Source organism: Podarcis tiliguerta (assembly GCF_965153285.1).
Source record: "Podarcis tiliguerta genome assembly, chromosome: 4".
NCBI classification, from domain to species: domain Eukaryota; kingdom Metazoa; phylum Chordata; class Lepidosauria; order Squamata; family Lacertidae; genus Podarcis; species Podarcis tiliguerta.
In genome coordinates this window covers 40,228,556-40,245,875 of record NC_139537.1, presented here as the reverse complement: position 1 = coordinate 40,245,875, position 17,320 = coordinate 40,228,556, and positions in this window count along the sequence as shown.

Below are 17,320 nucleotides of genomic sequence, written 5' to 3'. Positions count from 1 at the left end.
CGCTCCCGTTGTTCGGTCCCAGCGCCTGCCAACCTAGCAGTTCGTAAGCACTCTCGGGTGCAAGTAGATAAATAGGGACCACTTACTAGTGGGAAGGTAAACTGTGTTTCCGTGTGCGGCTCTGGCTCGCCAGAGCAGCGATGTCACACTGGCCACGTGACCCGGAAGTGTCTCTGGACAGCGCTGGCCCCCGGCCTCTTGAGTGAGATGGGCGCACAACCCTAGAGTCTGTCAAGACTGGCCCGTACGGGCAGGGGTACCTTTACCTTTACCTTTATACCTGATCATGTCAGTATATTCCCTCCCTCTTAAATTTTGCAAATAGTCACTGCTTGGGGAGCAGGGGATGGCTAATCCAGATTTGGGCTACAGCACAGAAGGGGCTTTAACCCCTTCTTATTTGTTTTTTGTTTTAATTTCATAAAATGTATATATACTGCTGGTGCTTGATTGTAGAAAAACCTTCAATGGAAATCAACAGCCACCCCCCTGAAGCTACTTATTGGACCCATTAGAATAAATGTTTATGTGGCAAAATAATGACAATGGCATCTTGGGGTGGGGGATTTTCATTGGGAAGATGGGGCAAGGGGTGGAGGTAAGACACCTTCTGCCTCCATTATGGTCCCAATGGCTGTTATCTGAAATCCACCCATCTCTGTTAGCTACTTGGTGTGTTTAGGCCTGCAACCTTTGAAAGGAACAGCCCACAGTTCAAGAGTTACAACTTGCTTCTATCAGTTTGGATCTGAACAGAGTCAACTTTCTTTCCCCACTACGTGTGTTCATTTATTCCGCCATGCTTGCTTCTGTAGCAAATGGTCCTATATTGTGCATATATTTATATTTAAGCTCTTAAGTGAATTGCCACATTTTACATTTCATTCCTACCAGTAGAACAGCAGTCCTGTCAAGATATGACAGGTGCCCAGTATCCGCACCTTCCAGAAACAATTGAAGATATTTGTTCCATTGGCTGTCTCAGCTGGATGACTGGGTCTCTGCCATGAATGTCTATTTTGTATTGCTTTTGGTTTTTAAATATATCTGCTGTTCTTTTTTTCGTCTGCTCTTTTTCTTGTACAACACCTTGAGACACTTGTACAGAAGGCAGCTAACAAATTAAGAATAATAAGAATAACAACCACCACCTTTTATAATTCTCCTTTCCCCTCTGCACCATGAGGGGATGGCAATTCATGGATCTGATTATATGGATTTTTTTGTTCCAGGAAACTTACGTCATCATAAATTTGTTAGTCTTTACTATGCTACAAGATTCTTTATTAATTCAAGAGTTGAGAAGCTGAAAACAAGGACTTGTGTACCTACTTCTGTATAAGATTGGGGATGGAGTATGTGAAATGCTTGTGCCTGATCTATTTATTGGTTGTCTGGTTTTTGGATTTGGATTTTTTATTTCTCATATTTTCTTTCCCCCCAGAATCCTTATTTGGAAGTGCAAAGACTAAATAAAAATCTAGGTGGTACAATGCATTATGTTCTGCATACTATGTATGAATTTGTGTTGAACTGCATGAATGACTGTTGGAAGTTTCATGAGACAAAACTGCAAAGCTCCACCTTGAAAAATATGCACTGGGCCCAGAGACAACAAAAGGGCCGGTTTCTCAGCTTGTCAGAAAAAGGATTGCAAGGCCCTAGGAAATGCCACAAAAACTTCAGCAGGCTTCATGTGTATAACCGTGCCTTTCATCCAAGGATATCAAAGTGATTTTGTAAATAAGAGCAAACGTTATTATCTCAGTTTCGTAGGTGGAGAAACAGACAATGATTAAGCACTTTGCCCAAGGCCACCTAAAGGAGAAGGAGTGAACCCAATTCTTCTGACTCCGTGCTGACTTCAGTGTTGAAGCCACAAAAAATTCTGCCTACCTTGATACTCGTTCACAAAGGTAGTTGGGGTTTTTTTCCAGGTCTCATTTTAACTGGCACCTACTGTGTGGTTTGGGGATTAGATGGAGAAGAAAGAGGAATTGATCAGAGAGAGGGGAAAGACAATGGGGGAGGGTATTTTTGCTTTTCAGAAGCATGTGACATATGAAAAATGGAACATAAACAGAATGTTGCAAAAATCCAGATGGCATGAAAATGGAAGGCTCAGATGATAAGGAAAAATGTATCCAAAGCAGCATGAAATGTGCATGGAAAAGATGTCCAGGTTATATAAAGGAAGCTATTAAAATTTGCTATTAGCCAAGTTACTTGCATTTATAAAAATATGTATTTCACCATTAGCAAAAGTATTTAAAATCTACAGAATACAGCCACTAAAATTAAACATAGTATAAATATAGACTTTATACTAAAGATGTTAAGTATATAAAAGTTATACTTCAAACTATATAAAATATATATTTTTATACTTACTTTCTCCTCTGTTTATATATGCTGATCTGTATTTATTTTTACATTTCCTGGAACATACATTTATACACATTAGACAGATGCTTCTCATTAAAGCTATTTGAAAGAGCTATTTATGCAACACAATTATTTTATCAACTTTTGATGGCGTTATAATATCTCTCCGCTATGTAATCCTAGGCCAACATAATGGTCAGATCCTTAACCGTGGCTATAACTAGCTAATCGGAAGGGGGAGGGCTGAAAGAGACTGCAGAAATATTTAGAGAAACAGCAGGATTAGTCAGCCTCTGGGTTCCAAAATCTGGGGATGTGTTTGTACAAGACCTGGAATGTCAGGAAACCTATCTTGCAAAACAACTTAGAAAAATATTCAAAATGAGCAAATAATATTGCTACGTTTAGTAGCATTACTACGTCCAGAATTTCCAAGGCACCTAGGAAAATAGATCCTAAACTTAAGGAATTAACCATGATTTTTTGTTGAGGGTGATTCTTTGCTTTTGACACAGCCAGAACCAGAGAACCGCTTTGGTCACACAACTTGCAGCTCTGATCCTACAAAACCATTATTTGCATTGATAAGCCAAAGGCGTGGCCATCCCTTTGAGTGTCATTCCTTCAGGCTTAGCTTGAGGCTTAGGGTGCCACTCCATTTGGCCCATTGATTGTGTCACTCTCCTAGTGACAGAAGAAGGAGACCACTGAGGATAATGCCCTCTCTGAGAGCTAAGGGCTGGGTTGTGTCTGTGAAGAGCAGGGCTACTGGGTATTGTATGTTGAGTGTTTGGAAACTCTCGACATACCCTATTTGGAAGAAGATCTGTGGGCATCTTTCACTGCTCCCATGTTGACAGGGGTTAATGGGATTTTTATGTTTGCATTCCTGCACTGTAATTTATGCATTTTATATTACTAGTGTAGTTTAAGTTACTTTTTACCCCTGCGGACGCTTTCTGCAGTTACTTTGCATTTCTGGCTTACAGTTTTGAGTATGGCATGCTCTTGAAGTAAATTATTATTGAAATGGATTAATTGCTAATTGTTTGTAATTATTATTTTACTCTGTGTTGCTGTTTGTTACTGTCCTCTTTTCATGTGCTGTAAGGTGCTTTGGGCACAATTTTTCGGTAGAAAAGTGGCATACAAATTGACGGATTACAAGTTATGGAATCCTTTCACCACTTGGTAGCTATAGTAGAATTACTTGCCTAACTCCAACCTTGACATTGTTTTAGTGCCAGACAACTATGTGTTTGCTTTCCTGGGTATTTGGGCATCACCAATGATATGTCATTCAGCCATTAATTATGTCTGCAATAATGTTGACGTGATATTTATGTGGGTTATTTTACTTTGGTTGGAAATCCTTTTTGGTCTTTTGGCCACCTCATTAGAAGAGAAGACTCCCTGGAAAAGACCATGATGTTGGGAAAGATTGAGGACACAAGGAGAAGGGGACGACAGAGGACAAGATGGTTGGACAGTGTTCTCAAAGCTACCAACATGAGTTTGACCAAACTGCAGGAGTGGAAGACAGGAGTGCCTGGTGTGCTCTGGTCCATGGGGTCATGAAGAGTCGGACACGACTAAACGACTAAACAACAACAAAAAACAATGGATACAATTAATATACCAAATAATAAACTTCCACACACACCAGACTACCGAAAAGGCTGTCTCCATTTCGTTTCACTTTATGGGGGCACTGAGAGCAGGGACTCACTCTGCAGAGGCTCTTGCAGTTCAAAAAGCATCTGAGGGAGAAGGCAGTGTTTCAGGTGCCAAGCTTTTGCAGACTTTGGTAGATTAAAACCAACATTTAATTTGGTCCCAGAAGCAGAATGGGAGCCGCCGCAGCTGGCAAACCATGGGCATGATATGGTAAAAATTCCTAGCCACTGTTAAATGTCTTTTGACCCTGTTTTGAACCAATTGCAGTTTCTGGACCATTTATGAAAGCAGGCCAGCACTGCAATAGTTGAAGCAAAAAGTTATCACAGCAGGGGTAAACTGTGCCTAAGCTATCTCCATTCAGGTATGCGGCATCAGCCAAAGATGATAAAAGACACTTTAGCAGCTGCTTGAACTTCTAATGGCAATGTTGGAGCTGATCGAGTGCAATCTCTTCCAGAACAGGGTGAACGCTGTTCACCAACCATAAGTCCCTCCATCGTATCACAATTGAGTCTCAGCTTGTTCACCCTGATCGAATCCATTATCACACCAAAGCTTCTCTTCAGGAGGCCCATAGCCTTACAGAATCTCTCTGCTGTGAGGGGTGAGCTAGAGCTGGATGTCAGTTGTATACTGGTGACATCTCTGTCCAAACCTCCCAGCACTTTCATGTGGATGTTAAACAGCATAGGAGAAAAGCAGATCCTTGTGGGACCCCCTAAAACACACCTTCCAAGAGGTCAAGCAATAATCCTCACACTGCACCTCCATGAATTCCCTCCCCTTTAAAAAAATAGCAGAACCAATGCCAAGAACTGCCTCCAATATGCCACTCAGGAAGCCAATGCAGAGAAGGAGATGATGGTTGATGTAGTAAAAGGTTGAAAAGAATAAACATGGTCAATCTTGTCAAGTGACCAAGCCAGTCTCCATCCCACACCTAGGCCTGAAGCCAGATTGAAATGGACAACACTGATACATCAGCACCAGATTGACTGAACTCCACCTGAATGGCACTGAAAGCTTCTAATTAAATTAGCTAGATAGAACAGACACAGGTAAAGTATGAACATCCAAAAGTGCTTTCACTTCAAGAAGTCACATCGCTGAAAGAAAAAGACGATAATCAAGAAACAACACATGATTGCAGAAATTAATAATCAATCAGGGATGAACTTTAACGGAGTGTTCCTCAGTCTCAGAACAATCACATAACACAAAACACTAAAGAGCAAATAAAGGATGGAAGTTCCGTTAATTCTGATTACAATAATTATGATGAATCTATAATGGTGCCAATGCTATTTAATATTTTTATTTACTCTACTTATTTATTTCTAAATCTTGACACCCCTTGTCTTTTAGAAGAGCACTCGAGGCTGCTTACCTTTAAATCAATAAGAAAACATGATCATATAGGCTAGTAAAATCATTGCAAAACATCACAACACATGTTGCATAATCCAAGGGTTACCACTCAGGGAAATACGTTGAATACTTGAGCATCATACATGCTTTAGTGATGGATGATTCATCATGTTGCATATATTTGGGAATAAATATCCAAATCATTATTCTAGCTCACTTGTGCTTATCAAGTTAATTTTGATGGATAGGCACTGGCTTGGTTATTTTCCCCACCCCTTTCCCTAAGTGTTTGCTCTGCTCTTACCCTATTCATTGTTAAGGGAGGTGACTACAACTATCCACAGCATTCCAAGTGTGGTTGAACCATAGATTTGTAGAATGGCACTGTGATATTAGTGGTTTATTTTCAATCTGTTTTCTAATGAAACCTAACATCAAATTCATTTTTTCCACAGCTGTCACATGCTGGTTGATAACTTCACAGAGCTATCCACTATGAGCCTCCCAGGTCTTGCTCCTTCCCAGTCACCACCAGTTCAGGCACTGTTAGTGTATATATGAAATAAATATTCCCCCACAATGTAAATCATTTTACACTTCTTCCTTTACCGTCTATTCACCCATGTTGGAAAGATCTTTATGGAGCTCCTCATAATATCTTCTTTTTTTAACCCCCTTCAACAATTTCCTGCCATCAGCACACCTGGCTATCCCACTTCTCACCTCTGTTTCTAGTTTTATAAACAAGTTTAAAAACACAAGTCCCAATGCCAAGGTTTAAGCAGCTCCACTGGGAGAACTGTCCATTTATTCCTACTCTCTGCTTCCTGTTCCTTAACCTGTTAGGGATCTAAGTATCCCATGTCTCTTTTCCTATGACTGCTAAGCTGACTCAGAAGCCACATCATCAAAGCTTTTTGAAAGTATATAATATACACCAGACCACCTCTATCCATTTGCTTATTGACACTCTCAAAAAAATCTTCTCCAGACAGGATTTACCTTTTCATAAGCAATGCCGTAGCTCACATTGACTTCAATGGGACTTGTTCCCAGGTATTAAGTGTTCCTAGGATTGTCTCCTAAAATGGAAAATGCTGAGTCAAGATAACGAAGTCAAATGGGAAAAGGCAACTGGATAATATATGAATGTTTGTTTTTGTAGGTAGTTGAGGGACACTAAATGCTCCACCTCTAGCCAACAGTGCCAACAGACTTGAGCAAATCAATGTCTCTCAGCCTTCGTGTCTCATTTTATTAGAGAGGAATTATCATAATATATACACGCTGCATTTCATGGGCTGTTGCAAGGATAAACTAAATAAATATTGTGAAGTGCTTTGTACATTAAAAGTGCAATATACGTAAATCAAATTAGGGAGAAAGCTGTTTATTCCTCCTTGTTTCATAAGCCAGTCACATTGCTGTTGATTACTTTCCAGGTTCTAACTTGCTCTTACATTGCTTAACCTTTCAGATAAGCATACCCTGCACTCTGAAAACTAATGGTATATTTATATTTATGTACTTACAAGTCTGCAACTTGGACTGAACCTGAGCTGAATTTCAGCAGAACCAAAGGAGCCGCAAGTGATTCAGGGGCAAACTTTGGTAATCTGTCATAATATGGTGCCCTGTGTGAAGCCAAAATTTGTTTTCTCCCAAATGGATCTTCTCAACTATGGATCTTCTCAGTTATGGACTCCCTCGGCTCGGTGTCCTGTGCAGGGGAACTGCCTGAAGAGCCCTAAATACAAGGTGTGAGGTCAGTGACTGGAGGCATCTTGCTTCCCTTTGTGGGAATGTTCACAATCTAGGAGTTATCCCAGACCTCCAGTGCTGTACTGCCCACTACTGCTGCACCAGGAGACATGAAAAAGTGACAGTTCCACTCAGCAGCTACTAGCCAATCCTCATACATCACCTATATTGCTTTATTGCCTAGGAAAGCAGAAATACTTGTGCTGATGGGACAATATTCTTAGTACAATGCTGAATACAGCGGTACCTCGGGTTACATACGCTTCAGGTTACATATGCTTCAGGTTACAGACTCCGCTAACCCAGAAATAGTGCCTCAGGTTAAGAACTGCTTCAGGATGAGAACAGAAATTGTGCTCTGGTGGCAGGGCGGCAGCAGGAGGCCCCATTAGCTAAAGTGGTGCTTCAGGTTAAGAACAGTTTCAGGTTAAGAACGGACCTCTGGAATGAATTAAGTACTTAACCCAAGGTACCACTGTACAACTCTTAGTTATCCTTTTCATCTTCTGGGATAGGTTTTGGGAAGGAATTGAGACATGACTGGTAAATACACTGAGAGTGACGTTCTGTTGCATCCAAGTCCTGCCTTTGTACATGGTTCCAAAACACCAAGTTTGGTCTACCTAAAGTCTGCACAACATATGTCCCTCTACCAATTATGCTGCCTCACAGTCTAGGAGGTGGCCAATGGAACAGGATGTAGCACACAAACAGTGAGATGTACCCTAGAATTTCCTGCTATGCCACAGAGGCTTGTGACAAGTTACACATGTGTACAAGTTCAAGAGCATTTCCAATAATTCTGTGCCACACTGCAAAGGCTAATCTTAGCGGATCATCTGCATGGTCATCTTGCAGTCTAGATTTGGGGAATGTTTGGTCCTCCAAGTGTTGCTGAGCTGCAACTCCCATCATCCCAGAACATTGATCATGCTTGCTTTTAAAGGTTCCCCACACCTGTTGTAGTCCAATAACATTAGTGCCAGTGTAAGGTGGTTGAGGGCAGCAGTTGGCATTCTAAATCAAGGTGACCTTCCTCATGTTAAAATCACATTCCAAACCTTGTAATATTCTTGTTTCCCCTTGCTTTATCAGCAAACAGGTAAAATCTAGAGGGAGAGGGGCTGGATATGTCAGCTCAGTTGCAACAGATTTTGGACAAAATATATATGCAGATGTATTTTTGTTGGTGCTCTGATTTCTGGCTCAGACAAGACACAGTAGAACGAGCTTCCACTCCCATAGCAACTGTCCACACCTCACTTAGAATAGCCCCCTCCGAGTTGAAGACCAACTGCAGAATTTTCTAGCTGTATTAATTTGCAGGCTTTTAGCACAAAATTCTCATTTTCTTCCCACTTACCCTTATTAAAATGCATATTTATTTATCAGAGGGGAAGCCAGCTATAGATTAATACATTTGCATTATTTGATGGGAGCATTATTTTCTGAGCAACGTGCTAAAATCATGCAATTTCTAGTTGGGTCCAGTAGGTGGACTTGGGCTGAAGGAACAACAGAGCTCTATGCTTAATCACTATGTCAGAGCTCAGTTGCTTTTCTTTCATTCATCTCTTTCCTTTCTTTCTTTTTTTCTCTCCACCTCTCCTAGCAACACAGATCTGCAAGCGGAATAGAGCGATGTCAAACCGGGGGATGAATGGTCGTAGAAGATGCTCTCTTTCCTATCCAATTATTCCAATCCGGTTTTCTGTAGAAACTGAAGGAGCCAGGCATAATTTGCCTCTGTGATTCATACAACAAGCCACTTGATAGAAACATTGCCTGCCTGTGAAGTGTTCAGCCGAGTCCATTTTATGGAGTTCCGTCCCCTGAATTCCAAGAAAGAATAGGTGACAGGCAGGATGTTTGCAAAGTATGGCATGCCACATATGCAGCCGTCAGTCTCTTGTTCTGGTTGTTGGGAACCCAGTAAGGTCAAGGAAGCTGGTGTTTCCAGGCGTCCACAGCCTTCCCTCCATCCCTGTTTCATATATTATACACAGCAAACATGTGGTCTATGGATCTGCTATGTACCACTCCCTCAGAATCTTCCAACTTTTGTCAAGTATGTCATTTGAAGTGTTTGCTGCTGCTGCAATTGTCACACAAATGCCTGTATTCCCACGAAAGTCTTTAACCCTTCCTCATGATTCCCCACCCCCCACCCCGCCAGAGCAATGCTTGAAAATGTTACTGCTACGTGTGCTCCAAAAACACAGTCATTTTCACAGACTGGCTCTTTTGCATTGGACACAGTATGGCTGCCTCTATGATAATTGTCAGTATTCATGACCTGCTCTTCGAACTTCATCTTAGTGGCTGGTTGTGCTCACCCCACCTGGTATCGGGAAAGTGTGCAAAACGACAATAGGCTTTTCCTGTGTGGACCTTTCTTCCTCTAGATAAGCCTCCCACAACCTGGCACCATCCAGAGGCTTTGGGTTACAACTCCCATCAACTGCAGCCAGCACAGCATAGCTCCAAACCTCCAGAGAGCGCCAGGTATGCAGTACTGTCTTGTGAAAAAAGCTCCTTTAGATTGTGCATGTATTTGTTACAACAATTTCCAAGGGCTTTTAGCGAATTCACTGGACCAAGACTATACCAACAGCCAACGTTAATTGGAGTTGAATCCAGAGTCCTCATGTAATTGGCATAAGACATCCAGAGTGAGCATGAGCCAATTTCAACTAACCTGGTGTGCTAGCAGAAGTCAGTGCAAGGGCGCCTGCTAGTGCAATGGAGCTTTCCCCTTCTCCTCCTCCCGTACATCCCTACACCTCCCCAAATCCACAGACATCCCACAGACATCTGGTTGGCCACTGTGAGAACAGGATGTTGGACTTGACAGGCCTCTTCTTATGTGCCTATATTCAGGACTAGCCTAGAAGGAAAGGCTTCATAAGACCTAGTGCCTCTCCATTGGTCAGTGGACCACCTCAGTCTGTGAGGTTCAGCTGAAGGCACTGAGGCCTAGAGATCTCCCTTCAGTGATGAATCCTAAGAGGCCCAGAACACCAGTAGCACCAGTGCTGGATAAAGGCCCAGAACACCAGTAGCACCAGTGCTGAAGGCTGGCCAACTTCAGGTCCCAGCTCAACACTTTCTCAGTGTTTTGCATCATTTCATTATGGCGGCATTTGTTAGCAAGGGCAGGAGCAAAGACTTTTTGCCACCAACCCTTCAGCAGTCACCAGCAAACCCAGCAGTGCAGCAAAGCTTCTCCTACTGGCTACCTGCTCTAACTGCAGGCATCTCCAAACCGAAAAAGAACAAGCGAGTCGTCATTGACAAAGGCACTTGTTGTGCCAAAATGCTTGGCCAAAGCCCAAATAGTTCTTTTGGATTCAGACAGACAATAAAGACACCCAAGTTGATGTTTAACAGATTTTATTCAGAGGATAAATCAAGAACGAAACAAACAGAGCAGAGATATTCTTACGACCCTTCTCAGTCTGCCAAGAACCCCCTCCTTTCCGGGAGACTGTGGTTTGAAGCATCTTACAAGCAACTGGTCTGGGCTTTCGTTGACAGCAAGATCTGTGGTGTTTTGGTTTTGGTTTATCACCTGTTATTCTGGCATTTTCTTGAAATGGCTTATGTCTACACTGCCAGAGCAGTTCTTTAAAGGGAGATGGCAAGGTGGCTAGCAGGAGACTCCCATGACATCCTGAAACACACTTATGGGTTTGGCAAGCATAGTGGACCCACAGCTCACCTGTGGACCCTATTCTGGTTTGTCTCTATAAGACAGAGAACCCCCACTTCAGCTGCATTTCTACCAATTGCATACATTTCACTAATTCCCACAAAATAAATGCTGAACTTGCAACTTCAAATAACTGCTGCCTATACAGATTCATATTAGCTGATACATGCATAGGCTATAGTTATTAAAGCAGTGCTAGGTCCAGGCCTGTTAGGCTCAGTTCCAAGGCATCAAGGGGAAACTTGATGACAGCGCACTACCGCCTTGTGATGCAGTTCTCTTCCACATATCCCAATACGGCCATGGCTCCATTATGCTTACTGTACGAACCCACTCCGTAGGATCTGACTGCCTGCTCTGTAAATGTCCTAAGAAGAATGGGGCATAGGCCTAGAAAAACAGCATTTGAAAAAACCGAAGGTAACGGCTGATGTAAACGCACACAATATATTGCTGTCAGTGAGATATTTAATTATTGGAAGCTGGTGAGAGCCTAAGGTCACTTTCAGACTGTCAGCACTATTCTGCAGATCTCTCACTCATTGAATAGATGTTAGTATATATGTGCTTAGAGCAATAATGTGCGCTTGTGTAGCCAACCCAAGAAAGCATCTACATTGTGATAAACAGCAACAGAACTATAGCACTCTTGCTCAACATAAGAACCTAAGATGAGCCTCTTGCACTGGACCAATGGCCTGTCTAGTTCTGCATCCTGTTCTCACAGTGGCCAACCAGATGCCTGTGGGAAGCCTGCAAGCTAGACATAAGTGCAGCAGCGCTCTGAACATCTGCAATTCCCAGCAACTGGCATTCAGACACATTACCCTTCTGATAGCCAACATAGCTAGTTGTCAGGCAACAGAGGAACCAACCCCCATGGCAGATTGCCAGGAATGGACAAGACGAGGGGAAGTCCTTACCATCTGCTTTTATTCAATATTCACAGAGAGAGGCTTAGAAATGCATCCACTTGGAGTAATGGCGTTGCTCCGAGTGAGTGTCGACCCCCTCCCTTTCTCCCATTATGTATCATTACAACAGGTGCTGAGATGTGCCCTCTGTGTCTGAGCTCTCTGCTCTCCTGCTTTCAATGCCTTCCAGATTCTGGGAGAGGGGGGTCTGGAATGCTTTCTAAAGACACTGTGTCTGTCAGCTGTCCCCCTCCCCCTCTGGTGCTTCTTCTGGTCCTCTCCCATTATTTCCCAGCTTTCCCCCTCATCTTCCTCTGAGCTGTGACCTCCCTCAAACCCCTGTTGTAATTCTGAACTGTCTTCTTCTTCTCTGGAAAGGTCAGGCTGGGGAGGCAGTCTCCACCATTCCTCCTCTGCCCAGTCCCTGACATTAGTAGCCATTGATAGTCTTGTCCTCTGTGAATTGGTCTAGTCCTCTTTTAAAGCCATCCAAATTCACTTTTAAAAAATACAGACTTTTTGCCATAATAAAAGTGATGGAGAAAAGGATTGGAAAGCGTGAGATAGCTACCACTTGATGGTGACATCTTTTAACCTCCACAAACAAATCAGGACTAAAGCTCACAAGCAGGTTGTCTGGAGGTGGCCGGAATTGTTGTTGCCGTTCTAATACAGCTAATGCTTTAAAGGTGTTTGCCCATTATTTGACAATAAATGACCGATACTGGAGTCAACTGGCCATTTCTATCTTGCCCATTGGCTAGGGGTTGCTGTCAAGCATCTGGTGGTGTGCCCCAAAGAGCAGCAAGTCTGGCACTTGCTTGACTGAGATGATGGATGAGACTCACTCAGTGTTAATGGCCTGGTTCCTGTTCCACATGTCAATCTTTCAGAAACAAAAGATGTCTCTTAACCAGATGTCAATATGTATCAGTTTAGCATTACTCAAAAGAAGTTGTGAGTTGGGTTTAAGCCAGACAGGCAGATCAGATGCTGGAGACTAGCCACCTTCCTTTGTAGCAAAGCTCTCCAGCAGTGGCCAGGCCATGGTGAGAAGGCAAGGTCTGAGCAGAGAATAGCAGCTCCACAGAGGCGCCACTGTCCTGTTGTTAATGAAAGCACCGCATGGTCTGACCTGTGCCCTGCCTGCCTGTAGCCACAGCACTGAAAAAGAGCATGCTTAGCCAATCCTCTCCACCCCTACACACACACACACACACACACACTGGTGTTAGTTTATGTCACCTTACAAACCTACCTCTCAGCCTTTCACCTGTCAGAGTGTTATCCCCGAAAGTGAAATGTGTGACAAGTTCAAAAATGGGACCTACACACGCATACATAGTTGGGCTTATTTTACAGTTGAGAGATCATGTTTGCTATTTTGCTTTCATGTTTAAAGTTCTCCACTCTCTCACTCTCTCTGTGCAAATGTAATAATGCAATTTTACGACAAACAATCCTGGGAAAATCCATTCATGTGGAGGGTGAATTCAAGTCCCAGAGCTACCTCAGGCTTCTAAAATAGCTGTTACTCTCTTTGTCAACCAGCTACAACAGGGGAACTTGACACTCAATTTGTCAATGTGTTACAAACTGTTTACTAGACAGCAATAGAACTCTGGAGAATAAGGGCACAATCCACTGGGAACATCCTCGCATGCAAGCCCAATTGATTGCAAGATAACTTCCTGCTAGATTTTCACCCTTAATCTCCAGCATCTATTACTGTCTAGTAAACAGTTTAATTTCACCAGGGCTTACACAAAGGAAATTCCTGGTGAGCACATTTGCACAAGAGATACTGAGGGCAGTTTTTAGTCTCTAGGGTGGCACTTTGGAATGTTGGCAACTTTTATAAATCCAGTGGATTAAGAAGTGTGGTTCTCTTGTATGATTTATAAGCCAAACAATCAGTTATCCCACTGGGCTTGTCCAGAATAGAGTTGCCAACCTTCCGAGACAGAAATGCAATACCAAACAGCCACTGCTAATCCATATTAGTAAACTGTGAGGTGCTTCAGTGGGGTATGGTAGCAATTTTAAAATATAGAAGATTTGAGGCTGATCAGAAGCCCCCAGGATCCTACACAAGTATCCACCAAAGTTATCAATCCTTCTGTTAGCAAGACCCTTGCACTGGGTTTGTTTCATAAAGTAAGTAGAAAACCACAGGTTCAACTATACAGATGGTTACTGGGAGAGGCGTTGAAATCATGAAAAGCAGCAACATTGTCCTTTTATGTGAGAACTAGTGGCTCAATGATGGATGCTATCAGATTCCGTCACACCACAGGAGCTCAATGGATTAGCAGCTGTGTGTTACTTCCAAGCTGTCATTGCCACTGAATGGTGGACACAAATTGGTGTTATCTAATTTCCAGTGTGCAGTTCTTCAGGCTTAACTGTGATCTTCAGCTCTTCTATGCAGCCTAAAGGCCTGCACTCTTTGATTTAGCAGAAGCTGATGACCTAACCTCCTTTGTCTTTCCTTGCCAAATTGAAAACACCCATAGGCCTTCCTCAACTGGATTCCCCCCCCCCAATCTGTACTTAATTTTGCTGTATTTACTTCAAGAAAAGGAACCTGCTACCAGCAGGGGAGGTACCTATTGCTTTGAACTTCTGAAATAATATATTTGCAGTTGGCAATTTCTGCTCTTCCTCTGCCAGCTGGCATGAGATAGCGGGGTTATGTCTTCTCAGTACTGAGCAGTGTCATCTATCAGGAGCTGGATTTCAACATCTGGGACCAGTTTGTGGAAACCTGCTACCTAGGCCTGCCAATAGATAAACAATGTTGGCTGGTGAATGGGGCAGATTGGAGTGGCCATCCCCAACTTTGTGTGTCTGTGCCTTCCTTCGGTGAGACACCCTGCAGAATGGGGATTTGAACCTAGATCTTCCTGGTTCACCTCTCATGTTCTAAACTTGGTATTTTTAAGCCTTGGGCCTCCAGATTTTGTTGGACTACAACTTCCATCATCCTCAACCAGCTTAGCCAATGGCCAGGGATGATGGGTGTTGAAGAAGACTGTTGCTTCTGTTTTTAGTAAATTTATTACCCATTCTTCGCCTACAAGTCCCAGGGTGGGTCACAACAATTTCACACCCCACCACCTCTATATAATCTTGCCCAGTGACCGGAAAATATTTGTGGCACATTTTTATACCTGATCAGAAACCTGAAGAAGCAAAGGATGGTATACTCTCCCAATCATTCTGTTGTTGTTGTTCTTGTTAATTCAACATAACAGCTGACCATCTACCAAGTAGTTACATTTATATAACACACTCTTGAAGGTTACCAGGTAATAAATGGCTGCCTGAATTCATCCAATGGATGGGAGATATGAATGAGCAGAGAACTCCTTTGAAGAAGAAAATGGGTGAGATAAAAAGAGATAAGGAAAAGAAAGGAATTTTTGAGTAAAACAGAGTAGGAGAAGATTTTTCTGAAAGGAAAGAAATGATGAAATCCAAATAGCAGACCATGTGAAAAAGAATCTCTGTGTGTGCTCACACATCTGTGTTTGGGGTGGATCTACCCATGTTCTAGAATAAAATATGAAGAAGGCAAAATAAAGCGAACAAGAAAAACAAAGGTTTTTCACTGAATTGAAGTTTAACAGGAGAATGTCACAACAGAGTGAATAGAAATCATGTACACATTATGTAACTGTCATCCACTGAACAGCTCACAAATATCCAGCCCCAGCAACTCAACATACAGGAAAAGCTGCTCATCACCATAGACTCAACAGTCCTAGGAAATGTAAGAGGGTGAGAGAACAAAAGTTTTGCTGCTGTAAATTTGGAGAACAGCTGTTCCATCTACTTCTGGACCCCAGAAGTAGAGAGACCGTGGGATGCCCGCTTACAGGGTAAAGACTTATTATTATTATTATTATTAAAAGCTTAATTCTGTTGAAAAGTGGTCTCCAATATATAAGAGCATAAAACCAGAAGCTGAGTCCCATTAGATCAGACAAGAAGGTAAAAAGGTAAAGGACCCCTGGACAGTTAAGTCCAGTCAAAGGCTTCAGGCTACATTCATGTGCAAGCAGCCTGGCTTCTACCATTTTGTCTGCCTATCCTGGGGGAGGGATGTTAGCAGGGCTTTCACTGCTTGCATCGGTGAGGGCTTAACACTTCACATTTTCCATTCTTATGGAAAGAAGAGTTAGGAGAACATTGGTGCTCTTTCCTATTAATAATAATAATAATAATAATTAAAATTTCTACACTATTCTTCATCTGAAGATCACAGGGTGGTTTACAATACAAAAACACAAAAATACATACCATAACAACACCCTCCCTCCACAATTTAAAGGCCATAGATTGCTTAATTTGCCAAAGACCTTGGAGAAGTGGAATGTTTTTGCCTGGCACCTAAATATATAGGCAACAAAGGCGCCAGGTGAGCCTTTTTGGGGAGAGCATTCCACAAAGGGGGAGTCACCACAGAAAAGGCCTAAACTCATGTTGCCACTCTCCAGACCTTTCATGGAGGAAGCACATAAATAAGAGTCTCAGATGATGCTTGCAGGGTCAGGTCTGGTTCATGTGGAGAGAGGATGAAGTGGATGAAGAATTTATATAGTGGTATTGGGATATTTTCAGTGCTTAATTTCTTAAAGGTTTGTAACATTTGACTTCTATAACCAACACCAGGTATTCATTGAACATGGGTATGGTTAATTTTGATGTGGTGTGATCCCTTCACCATAGGATCAGGGCCCCGAAGAAGGGGCTTAAATAGCATTTCTACTCTCGTTTCCATAGGCAAAGGAATCAAGAAGCCCCTTTATCTCTTCAAGTGGCTAGGTAGTCTTACCTATAGCGAACCTTGGAAGCAGATAATGGCCTGGCTCACACATAACACTAAGCCATGGTTAATGTTAACCATAGCTAATAAACCATAGTTAAAGCTGAGGTGTTTGGCAGAAAAAGGACTCTTCACTTGTGTTTCTGTAGCTTTAGGTCTAACCTGTAGTCACAGCACAAGGGATTTAAAATTCTGGCCAGTTCCTAATTAATTTAGGGTCCCATTGATTTCAGTGAGTGTACTCTAAGCATGGCTAAGTCTAAATCCAACCCAATGCTTTAAGACCCTTTAAAACTTAGCACAGGTCCCAGTTACTAAACAAATGTCTGGCATGAATATAAATTTTTGGCTAGGCAGAAGGATAATTAGGAGTCCTGGATAATTGTGATGGTTCGACTGCATTTGGCTTGATGACCCAAGTATGAATCAGCAGAAAACGCCGCAATCCAGCCATTGCCATGATATTTTTGGAGCACATGGCGGTGCTCCAAACAACGCAAGCGAGGTAGTGTCTCAGCGTATGTGCAATTATTCTGTTCCTTTTCAAAAGGGTGATTCAGAGAGAGGGGGAGCTGCGTGGCTGAGAAAGAGACAGAAAAATATGTGCGGGTACATGCTTGCATGTGCCAAAAAGCAAAGGGGGGGGGGGAACTGACAGGCGAGAAGGGA